General features: G+C 35.7%; 1 pseudogene; it reads left to right on the forward strand.

The window, feature by feature from the left end:
* Positions 1-1,221: 1,221 nt before the first annotated feature.
* LOC143622467 (dammarenediol II synthase-like) lies at positions 1,222-9,923 on the forward strand (annotated as a pseudogene).
* Positions 9,924-20,349: the final 10,426 nt, after the last annotated feature.

The raw sequence follows: 20,349 nt of genomic DNA on the forward strand, positions 1-20,349 counted from the left end.
AATGGTAAAAGAGTACTTCTAGGAAACTATGATGGTTTTTGATAATTTTAAATCTCAATCATTGATTAACATGATCTAATGACTATGATTTATTTTTAGTCTTTCTAGGAAACTATTTGTTTTTAAGATAACCATTCCATATATATATATATATATATAAGGGTTCAAATAAAAAACAATTGATTTGTGAGAAGATTTTAAAATAAAGTACGCAATCTAAATAGGACACTATAACATTTAAATAAGAAACTATACGAATTTTAGAAACTATCAATCTCAACCACTAGATCCTAGATCCAATGATGTACATCTATTCTTATGATTCTCACAAAACTATTGTTTTTTACATTAACCCTACCCTATATATCACACATATTAAATAAAATAATATTAAACCACAAAACAACTTAGGCGACATATATTTGTCGCCCTCACCATTATCGCCCCTTTTGTAGCCCGGGGGTGTTCCCCTCTAAAAGTGGCCCTTATTGCCCATTTTATAGCCCATTACGCATAGCCTAAAAGACAAGAATAATGAATTCTACAAATTGAAAGAGCGGAAGACATTGCTTGAAACTTAGATTGAAAAAAGAATTAAAAAGTTGAGGAATAATAATGAACTTGTCATGTTACTAATTCATTGAAGTTAACAGAGTTTTATTTAAGTTCATGCATGGATCGTTAGTGTTTGATCACTTAGAAGTTTGGTTGTTAAAAGATCGTTAACAACACAATAGGGACCGTTGGCGATTACTTATAATCCAGTTTTTCAATTTCGTTTCAATTCCTTTTGTATAATCATTTGGGTAGTGATTTGCAATAATAATCCTTTGATCTTCATTCTTATTTATTCAATTATTTGGTGTATTTTACTTAAGTACATGTAACGCTAAAGTTCATGGTATCAAATGTTTAGAAACGTAAAATTCTTCCCTTTTCGTAAAAACCATGGATTATTATTAATTTTATCGATCAGTCATTTGTAGAAAATATTATCCGATCTAACATTTTTTTCAAACATCTTTTGTTACACAAAATGACCGTCTAAAGTTAAAACAAAATGAATATAGGATGATAAAATGTATAGTATTAAAATTATGAACATATAAAAAATAAAGCATATGCATAAAACAGTTGCTATGATGCTATCCAATATATTTTTATAATTTAAGTAATAATCACTTTAGTTTTAAAGGAGTAAAATCCCCCACTATGACCCTAGTTTGTTACACCAAAAGGAAATAAAGGAAAACAAATTAACCCTATATAACACCACAAACACATCCTCATTCCTATTGCATGATACAACATATCTCTTTGGGCCATCAATTAACAAAAAAACAAAAGATGTGGAAGTTGAAGATATCCGAAGGTAATGATCCTTACTTGATTACCACCAACAACTTTGTTGGTCGTCAGTTTTGGGAGTTCGACCCAAATGCTGGAACTCCAGAAGAACGTCAAGAAGTCGAAAACGCACGTCAAAATTTCCTAGAACGAAAAAAGGAGGGTTTCCAAACATCCAGTGATTTACTTATGCGGATACAGGTAAAACTGATCACTTTAAAAAAATTGTATGTGATTGGTTAATGAAGGAGAGTTTTGGATTGTTTTTTTTTTCAAAACAGATTATGTGATTATATTTTCATACACACGTAATCACTTGTTCTAGGCCTCCAAATTTATAACGACTCAATTTTCTTCTTACACTTGGTTAGCTATTTGTTTATATTACTATCTTAAAAACTTGTATGTTACATAAGTTGAATAAAGAAAATATTTAATTTGTTATTTAAAGATTTAAGAATTATAAAAAGATATTTTGATATACTATGTTTTATTACTGTAAATATGAACGGATGATATAAGAGAAGCGGGAAAAAATTGGGATCACAGAATTGTAATACGTGACGCAAGCAGTTACTTATAACCAGCCAACCAGATATAGATTAATAGCTACATAATTTTTTATATAGTACTAATCAAATATATGCATATATGCCATGAGAGAATTCAAGAGAAAACCACAAAGTCACAAGAAAACAATTATTATTTTGTTGATTATTACTAAAATATATTACTAATATTGTTGTTATTATATACTTAATTCTTGCTCGGACATATTTAACGACTAGCAGAAGTATTCTTTTACATCATGGATAATAATGTGGATTACCTTGTGTAGTTGATCAGGGAGAACGGAATAGATGTGCTGAGTATACCACCCGCGAGGTTAAAAGAGGACGAGAATGTGAGTTATGAAGCCGTGACAACGGCAACAAGAAAAGCTGTTCGGCTAATTCGTGCAATCCAAGCAAAAGATGGTCACTGGGCTACTGAACATGCTGGCCCTTTGTTCTTCACTCCTCCACTTGTAAGTTAAAATAATTCATTCTGTCACTGAAAGGTGTAATGTTTGATTTGGTGTAAAGATATGGAAAACATTTGAGCCTAACGCCTGATTTGATGTCGCTTATGAAAATCTTACAACTAGTTGTCTAGTTACATTTGAGCCTTACACCTGATTTGATTATTACTTACTAGTTATTACTTACTAGCGCCCTTCACTTCAACTCATACTACTTGACTTTCAGCTTATTCCCAAATCAAAGCTACTTGCTTATAAGAGAAGAGCAAGGTGCGTAGCTGGCTTGTTAAAGCATGGAAAGGTATCCAGAAAGCACAGTAACAGCTATAGCTAGTAAGCTAGTATACACGCATTTGCCCGATTGCTTTAACAGACGCGTTACCTCCTGGTTCCCACCTGTCCTGTCCAAAAACTAAGGAACTCCTCTGAAAAGTCGATTTGCTAGATTAGAACGTGAACTCTGAGAATAGGGGTATACAAGTGAACCATCTAGAATCGATCCATGACTGCTAAACTAAAGAAAGGAGTCCTTTACCAAGTAAGCTAGGCAACCTTACCCGCCTCAACCGATCTTAGCTCGGACATGCCAACAGCCAATACTTAATCTTTTCCCTGGGACAGCTAATAAAAACTAATACGGCCCCTTCTCAAAGAGACTGCCCTTAGGACTCTATTAAGTGAAGTCATTTAACAGCAGATAGACACAAGTTATGACAACCCTCACACGAGGGCCAAAAAGAAAGCTTTCGTTAAGATAATTCGCCCATACAATAGAATAAGGAGAGCAATCAACGCTATGGCTACTTTAGGACAATTCCCGCCTTAGGGACCCCTACCGTGACAACAGCTACTACGCATCCCACATCAGATAATGCTATCGACGAAACAACCCTTTATCCAATCCAGCCGATTCCGAATCGACCAATTCCGGGATCTTTTGCAGCGAAGGCCTGTCATCGAATTCTTCAAACCTGGGGCATGTCGATCCTGAATGAAACTAAAGATCATTGATCCTACTATCAAGAAATCCGTCATACAAAGGCCTAACTCTGGCTCTCTCTACAGGTGGAAGGAAGGGCAACAACCTTGTCAAAGCGCGGGCCAAGCCCACTCAAAGTGAAGCGATTTATACCGAGCAAGAACCTGCACTAGAATAGGAAAAGCCAGACATTCCTTCTTTTCAGAATTCCAGTCCTGCGGGCCTGCCCGAACTGCCAGTGATTTAAACAAAGACGTGGGTGCGAGTCTACCTCGGTTGAAGTAAAAAATGTCCTCCTCCTTTATCTTATTCCTACCATCTGGGGCGAAAGGATGAGACGGAATAGCGTGTCATTTCGGAACCGTTCATAAGCTTTTCCATGACTAATCTAAAAGTAAAGGCAGCTATCTGGATAATTTTGGGCTGAAGGCATCACAAGATAGAGAGGAGCCATCTTGATTCGGACTAGAGGAGGAAGGAACCTGAGCCCGTAGGTGTAGGAATCAATCCACTGTCTCGTTGCCAATTAGAGTAGAGCCAAAGGCAGCTATCGCGATGAATTGTTACAAAGTGTCCCTCCTTCTGGCGAAGCTTCTAGAAGGCCGATCACTACATAGAGAGATCCATATACCAGTCATGAGCGAGAGCGAAGCCTAGAGAGGCGGAAGCAGTAGCTTCTAGGACGAATCCTCAAGCCACTGTGATGATGCTTGGGGGAGGTTATGTGTATGTATTTTAGAGATTGGAAGCTTGGTTCTGCGTCTGCGTTTCGTTCATAATAATAGAGAGGCTTACAATTGGTGTTGTTCAACCTTGACAGGTACATGGGGCTGCGGATTCTTAGAGAAAGAACAAGGCATTTCAATTCTCATATTTGACTCAGCTTTCAGATTGCTGGCTTGGGAGGATGTCTGTACGCCTAAAGGGAGGATTAGGCATTCGTCAAATGAATCAAGTGAATGAGGCCCTGCTCGACGCCTGGAGAGACTCTGTATCGACTGAATCGTATTGGGCGAAAATATGCTCATCAAAGTACAGGCATAACAACCAGGACAGATCTTGTATTAATCTACTATAACTATAGGATAGAACGATAGAGTCCAAGGAACCTAAAAAACTCGAAGAAGAGCGACAAGTTCTCGAACAAACAGCGGGAGAAGCAGACTGAGCCTGTTACATTGATAAAAGGCAGTCCTATGATCACCATCTTCAAAAAGAAAAAGGACACATACTACGACCAGTAAGCTCAGCACGAGTATCGACCTACTGAGGCAATGACCATGCACCTAAAGCCACTTTACATAAAAGTGCATATTGAAGGAGTCAATGGAGGGGCTGCGCTTCTTTGTTCGCTAGGCTTTCGCGCTAATCATGAATCCTTAGCTTGGTTCCCGGCTTTGAATTCGCGCTAAAGCTTAGCCCCGTCTGCGGTTGACAACTTAAACCGCCTTCACTCAAAACGATCGGTTCGAGTCTGCTGCTGCAATTGGCAATAAATTGGATAAGCGGTGGCCTTCTTTTCTTTTCAAAACTAATACCACCTCTTTTTAAGAAATATCTTAAGAGAAGAAAGGCATTCTATCCCATTTGTGTCTTTCTTCTAGGCGGAGCTCCCGCCATCTGCTAGCATTGTGGTTTGGAATCGATTCTTTATCAATAGCCCACCCTTTCTTTGAACCTTGTCAATGATCGAACTTAAATTAAAGATATGAACTGAGTGCCATTTGATGAGTAACTGAGAACAAAGGAGAGGGATATGGAAAGAATGAAGTAATGAAAGAGGAAGTCATTGCTAGTAGTAACGACTTGTCACGATCCATTGGTTCATAAAGAATCCATGTCCTAGGTGTATCAAAAAACATTCTTTTCACTAAACGTATATAATAAAATAGAGTGAAAGGGTCCACCCCGAAACCAAGGGGGTACTAACTAACAGCTGAGTCCTCTCCGAACCGCAGGAGATAGTGAAAAGATATGGAAAACATTTGAGCCTAACGCCTGATTTGATGTCGCTTATGAAAATCTTACAACTAGTTGTCTAGTTACATATGGTAAGTCAGTAAGAATGTAAGAACAAGAATCCTAAAGTGTGAAGATCAAAATCAAGCCGTTAAATCTTATTTTGTAATATCAAGACCCTCAATATCAATCAATATTGTTCGTTTTGAACATAAGCAACTCTGGTTTTGAACAAAAAAATGTATAAGCAGTGTTAAATAACTCTATATTTCTAAAATTAAATAATAAATAATAATTGTTAAACGCCTGGTTCAGTTTATACAGTTGGTTTCGGTTCTCAAACAATGAACTGTATAATTATCTACCGGCCAAACTAGTTGGTGTGGTCTTGTTTGGACGGTGTAGTAAGTTTCAACAAGCTATTAACAACACTTACTTACATGTGCAGATTATTATCTTCTACATAAGTGGAGCCATAGATACACATTTAACAAAGGAGCACAAAAAAGAGATGAAACGTTTTATCTACAATCATCAAGTAAGAAACCATACTTCATACACTTACATGCTTTTTCAATAATGTGGCTTAGATGATCGGTGTTGGTGATATTAATCGATGTTAGGGTGAAGACGGAGGATGGGGATTTCATATCGAAGGGCATAGCACCATGTTTGTGACCGTGTTGAGCTACGTAGCCCTACGACTACTCGGTGAAGAATATGATTATGCAAATGTAGCACTCACTTGAGCCCAAAGATGGATACTCGATCATGGTGGTGCGACTTCCATACCCTCTTGGGGCAAACTTTATCTCTCGGTAACAAACTTGACACTCGGTTCATCTACATAGATTCTTCGTTATATAAAATTGTTCGAATAAACCAATTGTACGCCATTTTAAATGCTTATAATGTGTGTAGGTACTTGGTGTGTATGAATGGGAAGGATGCAACCCGGTTCCACCAGAATTTTGGATATTCCCAGAAGCTCTACCCTTTCATCCAGGTACACTTTGAATATCCGAGTAATGGAGACCGAACATAATGATCACAAAACTTAACGAATGGTTGTTGATTAAACGTTGTCACAAATTAGTGACTATAACTCAATATGGCGCTAACTTTGCGTCTTGTTATAATCGGTCGCAATTACATATGTATAAAATTAGATAAATGTCAACGATGAAAATAATCATAAAGTAAATATTGCTATAGGGGAAATATGTTAAAACCCAGATAACAATGTAACAAAAATAAATCGTAAAATGCTTTTTAAAAATAAATAAAAAAGATCATGAAAGCGCGGCAAATATTTTTCGAAAGTTAACTAATTAGTTATTAAAACTAAAAAGTCCCAGGTGGTTGCTGCCGCAATATAGAGATTAGTATTTAGTCGCTAAAATGGGAAAATGGTTGGCTAAACATGCAATGTTCATAGTCCGTCGCATATGCTTTTGCGACTTACTTGATAGTCACAAATGTTCAATGATGTTTTGGACGACAAATTAGTTTAGTTGTTCTCATCGCTTTTCATGCCCGTAATGTAGCTAAAATGTGGTGCTATTGTCGAACGGTCTACATGCCCGTGTCATACTTATACGGAAGAAAATTTCATGGCCCAATCACCGATCTTGTTCTTCAACTACGTCAAGAGATTTATCCCATGCCATACAACGAGATAAATTGGAATAAACAACGCCATAGATGTTGCAAGGTTGTTCAATGGTTATTTTCTAAAAATGTTATTCATAAAGCTCGAGCTCAACTTTTAAGTAGTTTTCAAACTCAAACTCCACTTAGGCTCAACTTATTTATTATTCATAATTAGATAATTATGTTATATACATTTTAATTATTTTTACACGTATTTTTAAATAAAACTTTTATATGTAACATAATATATATTTATTAAAAAAATTTCATAGTTTTATATAAAACAATTATCAGATAATACATATAATATAGGCGCGTTTAGGCTCGTGAGGTAATTCGAGCTCAGGCTTGTTTAAGTTCATCCTTCAAGCTTTTAACAAGCCGATATAAAATATCTCACGAGCGGCTATACTATAAAAAGGGTTGTATGTTGTCACAAATGTATTGTGATTTTATTTTATTACAGGAGGATTTGTACTACCCTCATTCAATGGTCCAAGATATGTTATGGGATGGTCTTCATTACTTGAGTGAACCACTTTTCAAATATTGGCCTTTTACCAAACTAAGAGAAAGAGCCCTTAAAAGGACGATTGAGTTGACGCGTTACAACGCGGAAGAGAGCCGGTACATTACCATGGCAAGCATTGAAAAGGTATATGTCGAGTTAACAAATAGGGATCCATTAGTAATGTGGTCGGCAAACCTGTCACAAACCAGTCACAACATTAGTAATGTGGTCGGCAAACGTCACAACATTCAAGTTAATGCTGACCATATATAGCTATTTTACCACTCGTGGTTGACTTTATATTGACCGCGTTTAATAAATTTGTGGATGGTTGACTAAACCGACTGGATTTGATGATTTTAGCGACAGATAGATGACACGTTAAAAAAAGGTCGTTGCAACCCTGTTGCAGAATTATGACGATTAAATGAAAGGTTTCGTCACAACATTTTCAACGACTTTTCGTTTTGAATCTGCCACAACAGAAAAATGTTTGTCGAAGAGTTAGTGGTTTTCGTTATGTATTTTAGAATCAATTAACCGAGCCGGACCAAAATAATCAAAGCCACACCGAATTGCCAGTTTGGTTTAAACCGGGTTGTCCATTTAAAGAAAAGTGAATTATGTTCAACCTGAATAACAAAAATGCTATTTATCATTTAGCTTAATCCAATTATAATTTATCCCAACTCAACACAATAAAAAATAACTGTAAAAAAAGTAAAAAGTTTTTAAAAGGTAAAAAAATATTCGGTTAAAACTGATCGAATTTAAATTTGGTTTTCAATTTGAATCTACCTGAATTCTGTTCGGTTCAGTTTTCTGCTTTGACCGAATAAGACGAAAACCGAACTGGTGAACAAAGCAACCAAAAATTTTCACCGTACTTGTATGTCGTAAAATTCACAAGATATGCTACGGTCTTATTTGTCGCAAAACCGTCAGATAACTAAATAACAGTTTGTGTCCGATTCTGAACTCGTATTCCTTCTTTTATCGAGATAGGGATTCCAAATGATGTGTTGGTGGGCAGAGAACCCCAACGGGGAAGAGCTTAAGCGCCACCTAGCTCGAGTCCCTGATTACTTATGGTTAGCTGAAGACGGAATGAAGTCCCAAACATTCGGTAGCCAATTATGGATCACCGCATTCGCAACTCAAGCAATAATTGCAAGTAACATGCCCGAAGAATACGGAGATTCCCTTAAAAAAGCACATTTCTATCTTAAAGAATCACAAATCAGACAAAACCCGACCGGTGATTTTAGTAAAATGTGTCGACAGTTTAGCAAAGGGGCATGGACATTTTCGGATCAAGATCATGGTTGGCCCGTCTCGGATTGCACTGGGGAGGCATTGAAAGTGATCATTTAACCTTGTTTTATGTTTATTTTTCGTATTTTGGAGATAATATTGTTTTGATGGTAAATATATTACAGTGCTTGTTGTTGCTATCTGAAATGCCCGAGGGCGAAAAGTTCGATAAGCAGCGGTTATATGATGCGGTCGATTTTCTACTTTATGTACAAAGTCCAACAAACGGAGGTTTCGCAGTTTGGGAACCACCAATCCCACAACCATATTTACAGGTACATGAACTTGTTTGTTAAAGGTTTATGATATGCTAGTATATAAAACATTTTTTGTGTTCTTACATGTAGATGTTGAATCCTTCGGAAATGTTCGCTGACATTGTCGTCGAACGAGAGTAAAGTTTCTTACAAATCGTTAAATTTATCAAACTTTTGTAGATCCTTAAGTTTTGTTTTCTGGGTGATCAAATCAGGCATGTTGAGTGCACAACTTCTGTGATGCAAGCTCTTATAGCGTTCAAACGGTTGCACCCCGGGTATAGAGAGAACGAAATAGATAATTCGGTCACGAAAGCAGTGTGTTATCTAGAGAACACCCAATGGAAAGACGGTTCATGGTAATGTTATGAACTATATATACATAATCAGTTTTAAATAGAGAATCTCATAAACCATAAAGATACATTGAGGGAAAGAAACACAAGCTGTTATATTGTTTTATGACCGTCTTATTTATCATAGTATATCAACTAACATAAAGTGTTTATACAGTTCTTGCAGCTGTCTATTTATTTAATAATGATGCCTCTTTTTCACATATTAAAAACCTTCTAATATTTGTAGGTATGGCTATTGGGGGATATGCTTCATATATGGTGCATTCTTTTCGCTAGGAGGCTTAGAATCAGCTGGAAAAACATATAACAATTGTGAAGCGGTTCGCAAAGGGGTAAAGTTTTTACTTTCAACCCGAAATGAAGAAGGTGGCTGGGGCGAGAGCTACAAATCGTGTCCTAGTGAAGTATACACACCGTTAGCTGGAAATCGAACTAACATAGTGCAAACGTCATGGGCCATGCTTGGTCTCATGTCAACCGGGCAGGTTAGCTTTGTCTAGGCACCACCACACGTTAACTAAAACACACATGTTATTTTCCCTTATTTAGAAGTATAAATTGTAAATTGCGTTGTATACTGCAAGTCTACAATGCGGTAAGGACATAACCGAAACTATCAAAGTGAGAGATCATGTTCTTTTAAATGTTGCAAGTGCAAATAAGCTAACAAAATTCACACCAGGGGTGTTAAAATGTGTCATGTGTTCATGGGTTAAACCGATATAAACCCAAATATCATGTTAGACACCTTGTTTAACACAAATACTACTTTAACCAAAAACTTTAGTCTTTTTTTAGTTTCTTTTTTCTCTTTCCTTTTTTTTCCACTTCTTAATACTCCTAAAAAATGGTTTATTGGATTTTAATAATCTCAATTAAAGGCTATTGTCTCAACTAAACTTTAGTCTTTTTTTAGTTTCTTTTTTCTCTTTCCTTTTTTTTTCCACTTCTTAATACTCCTAAAAAATGGTTTATTGGATTTTAATAATCTCAATTAAAGGCTATTGTCTCAACTGAGTTTATTGACACTGGTGGTCCTAGATTCAAAAAAAATGGCTCTTAGTGGTCCCTGCTAAAAAAAATTGAAGACGTTAACTTTTTAATAATATTTCAAAATGATTTTTAGGGCTTTTGATCGTAAGGAGGACATGAGTAGAGTAATAAACTTAGCTCGAAATGTTGTTATAATTTTAGTTATGGTATAAAGCACTTACGAAAAACTATGAAAGCACAACCGGTCACAGGAACACAATCTGTTTAGCTAAACGTGTTCCTAGGTGGCTAGGTTCAACATGAAACTGACCCAAATCCATTTATGCTAAACCTAAACCCATAATTTATATTGGTTCATGTCGTGTCGTGATTTCACACCCTAATTATACCATTCATTAGGCAACGAAAGAAAACATATTGTATCTGAACTGCATATTTGTTGTAGTGAATGAAAGGTGATGTAAACAACTAACATTTGGTTTTGGGCTAACGACTAGGCTGAAAGAGGCCCGAAGCCATTGCACATAGCAGCTAAGATCTTGATTAACGCACAGATGGATAACGGAGATTTTCCCCAAGAGGTAGCTTTGCTTCGAATATATGGGCATCGAAACACTTGTCTAATCACTCTATTAACAAATTAAACGATTTTGCAGAACATGACTGGAGCCTCAATGAGGAACTGCATGCTGCATTATCCGTTATACAGGAATATCTTCCCATTATTGGCACTTTCTGAATACCGCAAGCGTTTTTGGGTTAAGTAACAATATACGTTAGAAATTGCATGTTTGGGTCAAACCCGAATATCTCATGTCGCTTTAATTATTGTCAGGTCGAAGAATATACTTCATGAAATTAAGTTCTAATTGATTAGTTAAGTTGTCTTACAGTTTTGTTGATTTTTTAACAACAAATCTCACTTTTACCATATAATTAACTTAGTTCCCAATTCTCACATAAAACAACTATACGTATATCTAGTAGAAATCTCATCCACAGCAAAATTCTTAGTAATGTGTGGGGATGCTAGGATTTAGGCGAATCATATCTCTATCCAGGGGATAGAGATTGGAAGACCCACAGCTCCATAAAAAGAATAATTATTTAAAAGCATAGAAACTGAAAACGTAAAGAACTAATAAAAATAGTAAAAATGGTTTCAAATGATCCCAACCCAATTATGCCCATTGGCTAAGAACAGTCTCAACTAAACACTTGGTTGGTGATGATCCCTACTAAAGGTGTATTTGCACTCTTAAAACAAAAACCCATCATTTGCTGGCCGGTGACGATTTAATTTTGTATCATGTTGACGGTAGATATTTTAAGTATACCCAATTATATACCCGAAACCTGTGGGTATAACCGAAACCAATGGGTTTGGGACAAGCTTTTCTAATCGGGTAGGGTCTGGGATTACCTAAACCCGTCTAATACCCGACCCGTTGTCATCCCTACAAACATCATATATATGGTAGGGTAGAAAAGTATGCATAATAACAAATAAAAATCAAGGGGAAGTGAAGACAAGAATGTATCATGCAAAAGCCATCAACCCAAGAGTCCAAGACAACGCTATAAAAACGGTGTATCTACCATCCACAACGATCTATGATTCAAATTAAATCGTGGTATACATGCTTAATATGATACAAAATCAGATTATGAAGGTTAGAACATAAAGCTTTTTTTTTTTTGAAGAAAATAGATTATAATATTAGATGATTAGATCCATTGGAATTAATATTTTTATACTTTTAAGAAATATGCATTAGTCTGATTTAATAGTATAAAAAGTGAAGAGTGAGACTTTTGTAAATTAAACAAAAAATTTACCTCTATGAAGGTGAAACAAGAACCTCATCTACATGCCTTAGAATCTTCTTTCACATCTATAATGTTTGATTCATTGCTTCACGGACAACTTCCACCCGTTTGATTTGTTAAAACACATTTCAATTCTTACTGAGAAGGTGAGTAATTTGTGGTTTAGGAATATAGTGTTGGAAATTTTAAGTGTGTGAATAAAGGAAGTGGTGGAAGTAGTAAATGTTTGTCCCACATCGGTTTTGGAACAAATTATTGGATGGTTTATAAGGTAGAGCCCTTACACCAATTTAAATTTTTTATGACATGTTTTACCACAGTTCCTACGCGCGCGTAGGGGGGGGGGGGGGTTGCCAATTTGGGTTACTGGACTAGAAATCCATCGAACTCCCGCGGACACGAATGCAACTCCGAAAACCCGAGCCCGCGTGAGACAGTTATATTTTAATGGTCATAACTAAGAATTGATTATATGGGAAATCTTGTATTAATAATCAACAGAAATAATGAAACAATCAACACAGTAAATTGAGCTTGTGTTTAACACAATTAAATGAAAATGAAATAATATTGTTGGTGTGTCTTCACTAAAATCTGTATAATAGAATCCAAAAATAAGAAAAGAAATAATCAAGAAACGGTAAACCTTATTTATAAACAGAGTTCGTGAAATTGTTGCTACAATTTTAAAACCTTATTTATAAGGATTTTGGGTTCACGAAATGGTTTGAAATAAAAGTATTTAGATATTATAATCTTATAACTATTTTCTTTTGGGAAATTATGTGCGTAGTACAACTTGGTGTGTTTGGATTTTAGAGATCATGATGCAATCTTAAATCCTATACAGTGTTACAAAATGTAATATCTGATCAACCGTTTGGTTTTAGAAAACGTTTTGTGTAATCGTTTGTGTTCTAACTATAGTGTTAGAACTGATCTTGTAAAACCGTTGGGATTTTATTAGTTTTGTTTGACGATTTTTGCAATTGTTTGTGTCTAACAATTGTGTTAGAAATGATTTTGAGTAAACCATTCGTTTCTTGTAAACGTTAAATATCTAACATGCGTGTAAGATACGATGCGTGTAAGATACGATTTATTTATAACGTTTTGTGTAAACGTTAATTTTCTAATGGATGTGTTAGAAAATTCAAGCTTTGCTACTTAAGTGTAGTAATTGTAACAAGTTGATGTTATTTGAACATATTTTTTCAAAAGTATGGTTTCAAAAGTGAAACGAGGATATGAGGATATGTGTGCATGGATTTCTATTTGAGGGAATACTTGTATACATAATATAAAACGATATCACTGAGATGATTCATGTCGGATGACGAAAGTGTTGAAGATAATAAAACTTGGAGATTTAATGTGTAAATGTCGTCAAAATAATTTCGTATAATAAACAACTTGTGAGTTGTTGCGAAGATTAAAGTCTAAGATGACACATCAAATATATAATCACATCATGAGATGGTAATAGAATAACGAGGTGAATATACTAAGATGAAGAAAAAAAAGTGATGCGTAATTCCTTGGAAATTCATTGAGTGTGAACTGTAACATATGATTTAATATATGTTAATGACAAATTCACTAAGTGTGAATTGTAACATATATGACGTATTAACTCTTCGGAAATTCACTAAGTGTGAATTGTAACATATGAATTAATATATGTTAATGACGTATTAACTCCTTGGAAATTCACTAAGTGTGGAATGTAACATATGAATTAATATATGTTAATGATGGATTAACTCATTTGAAATTCACTAAGTGTGAATTGTAACATATGAATTGATATATGGTAATGAGATATTTAAATCCTTGGATATTCATCATTGAAGATTCACCGAACCCCTCGAGATGATTCACACATATGTGTGTAATCTAAAATCAATTCCTACTCATGGTTGGAACAAGTACTTCATCACGCTCATTGATGATAGTACAAGGTATTGTTATGTTTACTTACTTAAGAGTAAGGACGAGGCTATTGATAAGCTTATCTTATTTAAAGCCGAAGTAGAGAATCAACTAAATCGGAAAATCAAAAGAGTAAGGAGTGACCGAGGAGGTGAATATGTTTCACCTTTTATTCACTTGTGTGAAAAAGAAGGAATCATACATAAAGTCATGCCTCCTTACTCCCCTCAATCAAATGGCATAGCGGAACGTAAAAACCGAACCTTGAGAGAAATGATGAATGACATGATGATAAGTTCTGGGGTAAGCCCGGACATGTGGGGGAAACAATCTTATCGGCTAATTATGTCTTAAACATGATACCGAATAAGAAGAAAGATCTAACTCCATATGAGTTATGGATGAAAATTAAACAACCATATGAATACTAGCGAGTGTGGGGGTGCTTAGCCAAGGTAGTGGTGACTCCACCAAAACGCCTACTAATAGGACTCAAAAAACCGTGGATTGTGTATTTATAGGACATACCCTTCCCGGTGGTGCATATCGATTTCTTGTGTATGATTCCAAGAATCCCGGAATAAACAAGGGCACCATAATAGAAGCAAAGGATGCATCATGGTTTGAATATAAGTTCCCATGTTTGGATAAAGGAAAACCGAGCTATTCTAGACCGGTTGAGTAAAGTATTCAAAACGAGAGTACTGGAGATTAACCTCGGGAACAATATGAGACAGAGGAGGGTGAAATCAGAAAAAGTAAACGGCAAAGGACTGAAAAATCTTTCGGCCCTGATTTTCTTACCTACATGGTAGAAGAGGAACCTCGAATGTCACACCCCAACCTAAGGCGGAAATGCCGGGGCGCGAACTGATTGTCACAGCTCATAAGGTTACTATCATTCAACTGTAAAGCGACAATATCTAATTAGTTTATTAATTGTCAACGAACATTTAAGTACAACAAAAAAGAGAAAATTTCAATACAAAACCAACTATTCTTGATTATGTTTAACATCCTAAGGTCATCTCTACGTGAGCTTCAGTTCGATAAGCAATCCAGTCTATAACTTGCAAATGCGTACAAAATATATATATATTTGTCAACAACACATGTTGAGTGAGTAGATTCACCAGTTTTGACACAAACAAAATGATAATATATAATGATATAAATAATAGAGTAAAAATAAGCAAAACTGTTTATCTGTGAGTATAAACAATGAAAGTGTTAAGCAAGTAATGAGTGTCGGTGAAACCATTGCCAATGCGATCGGGCTCCGGCCACTACGACGGTCGTATGATCATACTATAATGAGATTATGTTGGACCTCTCCGAATGCGATTCAAGTAAGTAAGTAACAAACAGTCATTCAATACACAACACAAAGATCACAGTTGCGTTTGAGAAATAATAAGACAAATAATTTGATAAAAGGTACGCAAGTGTCCCCAAAACATTTGAAAACAAGTAAAATATGGGAGTGATTACTCACCTGATTAGATGCACAAAAATACGAGTGAGGATGTGAGAATGATTGAACCATTCGGAATATACCGTCGAGGATTCCTAGTTAAAAATAATATGAATTAATTATAAGAGATATAACATGATTTAATGAATGAGGACTTCGATGTTATTTGGGTTATGTTGTGATTAGAATGGTTATTAATTAGACGTTTGACTCCATCGGTAATTGTGATTATGAAAACAATATCATTAGTCGTTATTTAAATTAAAAGAATTGTTTGCTTATTATATAATCTAAGTTATAATAATTAATTTAAATAAATATGAGTTACGATATACTATAATAATAAACGTTTAGATCCTTAGTTATAATAAGTTTGATGTTTTAGAATCTTTAACGAAGACCAAACCTTAAAATATAACTTTTACTATATTAAATAATTTGATACTAACGTTAAAATATATATATTTATAATACAATATGTATATACTATTGTTACAATTTTACACAACGTTAAAATATAACTTTTACTATATTAAATAATCTAGTTTTATAATTAATACGTTTAAAATACGATTGTTACAATTTTACAGAATGAAACATATATATAACATTAATAAAAATAAATTTATAAAGACATTTGACGACGAGTAAACACCAATAATGGTGTCGGGTTTTTAAGAAAATCAAGATGATTTATTATTATTAAAATATAATTATATATATATACACACCCGAAAAACTAGTGCGCGAGATTTATTGCCAAGACACGATAACATAATGAGGTCGGTTTAATAAAATAATGTTTATTTTATATTAAATATCATTTATAACAATTTATAATACCAATTAAACATTTAAAACAAGAAAAACAAAAATAAAAGACAAACCACGTCCAGGGGAGCTCGAACCTGCGCCCCTGGCCGGTTCTTTGATCTGGACACACACACCCACAAACCAACTGAGCTGGGCCACATGTTCATTATAGAATAAGAAATTTAATTTAAATATAATATGGCAGATAAATCCCAAATCCTTATAAACCCTAATTCCCAAATCGTTCAATCCGCTTAATGCTAGTTTAATTAATCTTAGGGTTAGCGTTAAACACTGCAAAACGATCAAGAAACATAAACAAAATATCAGTTCTCGTTGTGAATTGATTGCGAACCATAAATGTGTTTGCCGGCCAATAACGCGAACCAGAGCGTGTCATACGGACTGATATAATATAATCAAACTTAGGGTTACGAATGGCGATGGGGAGGAGCTGTTGTCTGCAAGTTTAATTGGGTTTTGGTAAAGGATAAACAGTATATTGATGAACGGGGAAACAACCCAGTCGCGGCCAAATGCGACGGAGAACAACAGATGCAGGTTTTGATAACGTAATTCGTCATATGGGTTTGATTTGCGATGTCATAAGGAACGTATCGGCAAGTTTAATTGAATTATCATCACAGATCTCGTGTTCGACAAGTTAATACAAGTGTCGGTTTGAATAAAAAGGAAATACAGATCATTACTCATATAATTAGCTCGTTTAGGGTGTCAGCTATGCCGCGAATGGAAAGAATAATAATGTCCACCGATCAATTCCAAAATTAATACGAAAATTATGCTACAAGAAACGAAACTGGTTCGGGTTTTGATTGGATGGGTTATCGGGTAAGAGGGTAACCAGTTACAACATGGGTTAATGGGTTATAATATTTCAAAATCGCATATTAGTCCCTAGACTAAAGAGGTAGAAACATATTTGGGTAATAGTTTGAGTTTGGGTTAAAATTGCCAAAAATCTAAAGTTATAAACATGTTTTAATATAATTAATTAAATAAAATAATATTATAATAATATTTAATTTACTCGACAAATATGGTAAGATTTCTTGGACAAGAAATGGGTCGGGTAATATCAATTTGGAAAAAAACTCGAGTTGTTACATCAAACGTATCAACAAGCGGTGAACTCCGCTAAAGGACCTCAGTGGAGGGTGGCCATCAAATGTGAGATAGATTCTATCTTACAAAATCATACATGGGAACTAGCGGACCTTCCTCAAGGGGGTAAACCACTAGGATATCGATGGATCTTCAAGAAGAAGATGAGACCTGATGGCACCATCGATAAGTATAAGGCAATGTTGGTGATCAAAGGATATAAACAACGAGAAAGTTTAGATTACTTTGATACATATTCGCTGGTTACGCGAATAACATCTATAAGGTTGGTGCTTGCCATTGCCGCCATTAGAAACTTGGAAGTTCACCAAATGGATGTAAAAACGGCTTTCTTGAATGGAAATATAGAGGAAGAGATTTACATGGAACAACCCGAAGGCTTCATAGCCGTTGGGCGAGAAAAGAAAGTATGTAAACTTGTGAAATCCTTGTATGGATTGAAACAAGCTCCTAAACAATGGCACCAAAAGTTTGATCATGTCATGCTTGATGCTGGGTTCAAAATCAATGAATGTGACAAATGTGTGTACGTGAAGGACACATCCGATGGATATGTCATTTTGTGTTTATACGTAGATGATATGCTCATTGCTGGAAGTGATGACAAAATCATAACGTCCACAAAGAACATGCTAAAAGCAAGATTTGACATGAAGGACATGGGTTTTGCGGATGTGATTTTGGGGGTTAAAATCACACGAACCCAAGATGGACTTGTTTTAAGTCAATCCCATTACGTGAGCACAATTCTTGAGAAGTTTAATGCAAATGACTCTAATGTAGCTAGAACTCCCATTGACACAAGTCATCATCTAGCTAAGAATAGAGGTGAACCCGTTAACCAGTTGGAATACTCAAGAATTATTGGCAGTTTGATGTATCTTATGAGTTGCACTAGACCCGACTTAGCATATGCTGTGAGCAAGCTAAGTAGATACACAAGCAACCCAAGTTCAAGTCATTGGAATTGTGTGATTTGGTTGCTTCGGTACCTAAGATACACTAGAGAATACGGGTTACATTATAACAGATATCCTGCAGTTGTCGAAGGACATTGTGATGCAAATTGGATATCTGACATGAATGATTCCAGAGAAACAAGTGGGTATGTATTCACACTTGGAGGTGCTGCTATATCGTGGAAATCGTCTAAACAAACGGTTATAGCTAGATCCACGATGGAATCAGAATTCATCGCCCTAGATAAAGCGGGCGAAGAGGCAGAATGGTTACGTCAATTTGTTGAGGATATACCAAGATGGCCTAAGCCGGCATCGGCCATCTGTATACATTGTGATACCCAATCGGCAATTGGCAGATCTCATAGCACAATGTATAATGGTAAGAATAGGAATATTAGACGTAGACATAATACAGTATGACAACTAATATCTACTGGAATTATCACTGTTGACTATGTGAAGTCAAAGGATAATATTGTGGATCCGCTAACAAAAGGCCTAAGTAGAGAGTTAGTTCAGAAGTCGTCCATGGGAATGGGACTGAAGCCCTTGAAAAATTAAAGTTCATGCGAAGGAAACCTAACTTAATAGACTGGAGATCCCAAGAGTTGAGTTCAATAGGAAAACCTAATTGTATGAATTAGTGCGGTCACTGTGGGGGGGGGGAGATAACCCTACAATTTTAAGAGGGAGTTTACCACGTAGCAAGTAACCTTCCTAGTTCATTCCTAAAAGTGACAAGTGTGAGGCTAAGCATATGGCTTTTAATGATTCGACCAAGGTAGTCATACAAGGTGAATCACCTATGTGAGAGAGAAGTGGGGTCGCTTCGAAGGGTGTTGTTGGGCACAATACTTAATAGCTCTTGCAGAACCAGGCACATGTTCATGACCATAACGAACATAACTATGAGGACTTGAATTTGTCAGGGAGAGTCTTGTGTGAAGTGTATTGTCGTCTACACAAACGGCAGACGAGTTCAAAGACATCACAGTCTACTCAGAGCCGGTGGGCTAAGTATGCTTCATAAGCAAAGGTTCAAAGGATAACACCAGCCTATTGTATTCAAGATTCAACAGCTGAAATCTAATCGGAATAATGTTGTTTCGACCTCCATTCATGTGGGGGATTGTTGGAAATTTTAAGTGTGTGAATGAAGGAAGTGGTGGAAGTGGTAAAAGGTTTATCCCACATCGGTCTGGGAACAAATTAATGAATGGTTTATAAGGTAGAACCCTTACACCCATTTGAATTCTTTATGACATGTTTTACCACAAGTCTACGGTCGTGCGAGGGGGGGGGGTGCAAATTTGAGTTTCTGGACTAGAAATCCATCGAACTCGTGCGTGCCCGCACGTACAGCGGACACGAATGCAACTCCGAAAACCCGAGCCCGCGTGAGACAGTTTTTGAAATTCAAATTGGTTGTCTGGTTAATACCATTAATAAATCATAATGATTATGATTATTGTGATTCAGTTACAATTCTTTTTATAATGGTAATTAGATAAATATTATTATTATTATTTAATATTCTTTAATGGTCATAACTAAGAATTGATTATATGGTTATGACTCTTGGTTATAAATACCATGACCAGGTTTTAGTCAAGACACACCAAACAAACACACTTCATCTTCTTCCTACTGCAACAATAATATTTCGTTTTCGTTTTCATGCAAGTGATCGAGTCCGGTAGAGCACCATTCTGTTTCGAACCAGAGTACCCTGGGAACAGACCGAGAATCTATTTAAGGGAATTGTGTTAAACACAATCCCGGTTTACTGTGTTGATTGT

This window comes from Bidens hawaiensis, unplaced genomic scaffold (assembly GCF_021521415.1).
Source record: "Bidens hawaiensis isolate Kalapana, Puna unplaced genomic scaffold, B.hawaiensis_p1.1 tig00000326_1, whole genome shotgun sequence".
Classification (NCBI taxonomy): Eukaryota; Viridiplantae; Streptophyta; class Magnoliopsida; order Asterales; family Asteraceae; genus Bidens; species Bidens hawaiensis.